This window comes from Capsella rubella, unplaced genomic scaffold (assembly GCF_000375325.1).
Source record: "Capsella rubella cultivar Monte Gargano unplaced genomic scaffold, Caprub1_0 scaffold_8, whole genome shotgun sequence".
In the NCBI taxonomy this organism is placed as follows: domain Eukaryota; kingdom Viridiplantae; phylum Streptophyta; class Magnoliopsida; order Brassicales; family Brassicaceae; genus Capsella; species Capsella rubella.
In genome coordinates, this window is record NW_006238916.1 from 7,187,516 (window position 1) to 7,189,588 (window position 2,073).

A 2,073-nucleotide genomic window follows, 5' to 3' on the forward strand; every position below is an offset into this window, starting at 1 on the left:
TCGAAGATGCTAATCATATCACAATCCTAGTTATCGGCAGAGGAAAACTAAAATATAATAAAATCATAATATAACTATCTAATATGCTACAAATGGTTTGTAACTTTGTATTATACATAGAAAATGAGTATTCATGTAATAGATAAGGATTTTGGCCCTTACAAATTGAAAATAAAAAATCTCATTACCATTTATATAAAAAATCTAGATCTAGTGGGTGCAAGAAATCTAGAAATAGTCTATGGGCGTGTTGTGGCCAACGCATTCTGACCAATAGGATAAGCGAATTCTATCATTTTTTGTAATTGTTTAATAAAATTATATGAAAAATCCATTTCACATACATTGCGTGAATTAGTTCCCTCTTCAAGTGGGTTTGTGTCATTTCTTTATGGGTACGTAGTTCAATTTATCTCTATTCACGGATCTTAAAATGTAACCATTCTCACAAAATATAATGTAAAACTATACGAATAAGAAGAAAAAAAACACACAACCAAATGCTAATAGCTCAATTGATAAAGATTTTTAATAAAAATTTAGAAATCGCTGCTTGAGACGAAATCATATAACTTGTTCTGGTTTCGGACATGAATGTATTGGTTTCGGTCCATAATCTCGTTTGATTATTCAAAAAAAACACAAAAAAATACGTTTCGTTGCATAAAAGATACATGCGTCGTCCATCGCATTATGGTAAGTATAATATTTATAAATTTAACCCTTTACGACGGTGATTGGAGCGGACACCATACATTGTCAAACTAGTTAATCATTGGTTACATTCGATACTTAATTGATTAACGTGTATCACGTGAATCATGACTTAGATTGTAATAATGACAATAATAATCAAATATTTTTTTTTAAAAAAAAACTGTCAAATCTTATAAGCTGGCTATCAAACCACTGACCTACATATGCTATAGAAAAAGCATAACACTAGAGAAACGAGGATTTATAACAATAATAATGGAGATTGTGACTCGTCCAATAATATTGTTCGAGGAATTTACAATTTATTTGTTGTGAAAATATTTTTGTTTACAAGAGAGTTTAATTTGCACCAACTTAGAAGAATTTATGTGTTTTTTTTTTATTAATCAGCCTTATGGTGTAATTAATTAATCTCCCTTGTGCAAAGGCAGCAAACCTGCATAAACAAAAACAATAACATCTAAATATAATAATTATTTTATGTCATTATAACATTGTTATTTTAAGTGTGCATTTTTCAGCACATGTAATTATAAAAATGTTTAATTGACTTTGATTAAGATTTAATTACTATGTTTATGTTCATACCTTGTTTTGCTCTAACCAAACTTTAATGCATTCCTTGTGATAGATATGAGCACATGGCAGAGTCGATAGCGTATCTTCTTTCTTGAGTTCAATTAAACATATTGGACACCTTCAATATTTTTACAAACCGAATCAAATTCCCAATTTAAACCGGAAACTTATGTATATGACATTGAACAAAGATAGCAAAATTATATCCTATATATCACCTAAAAATGCATTTTAATTTTGCTTCGTAAAATGTTAATATAATCGTTTTCGATATTATTATTATAATTATTACTATATATATAAGTACATTTTTCTGTTTAGTTGCAAAACTATTCATACATATAACGTCGAGAGAAAAAAAAGATTATAATCTTACTGAGTTTTTTCGGATACAAGACTTTTTATTTTAGATTTGTTGATTTTATGACTTAGTATTTGGCTAATCCTCCTCTCCGATAATCCTTTGTTGACCGATCCAATCGATTCTCCTAATTGATTCAGTTGCTGAAACATTCAAAACCATGGTTAAACCATCTTATATCATTAGTTTTAATCTATTTATGAATCATGCTTTTTTTATATATATTAACATATCACTATCATAATTGTCTATATATACCTCATAGCTCATGGTATCAGTATCGATATCACCATGATCAGAAGGAAGAGCATGAAAACTGTGAGATGCTGAGGAACTGCCAACATGATGACTTTGTTGATGTTGGGATCTTGAACTGTTCACTACAGATTAAAAGTGAAATGTTTCTAAATACGTTT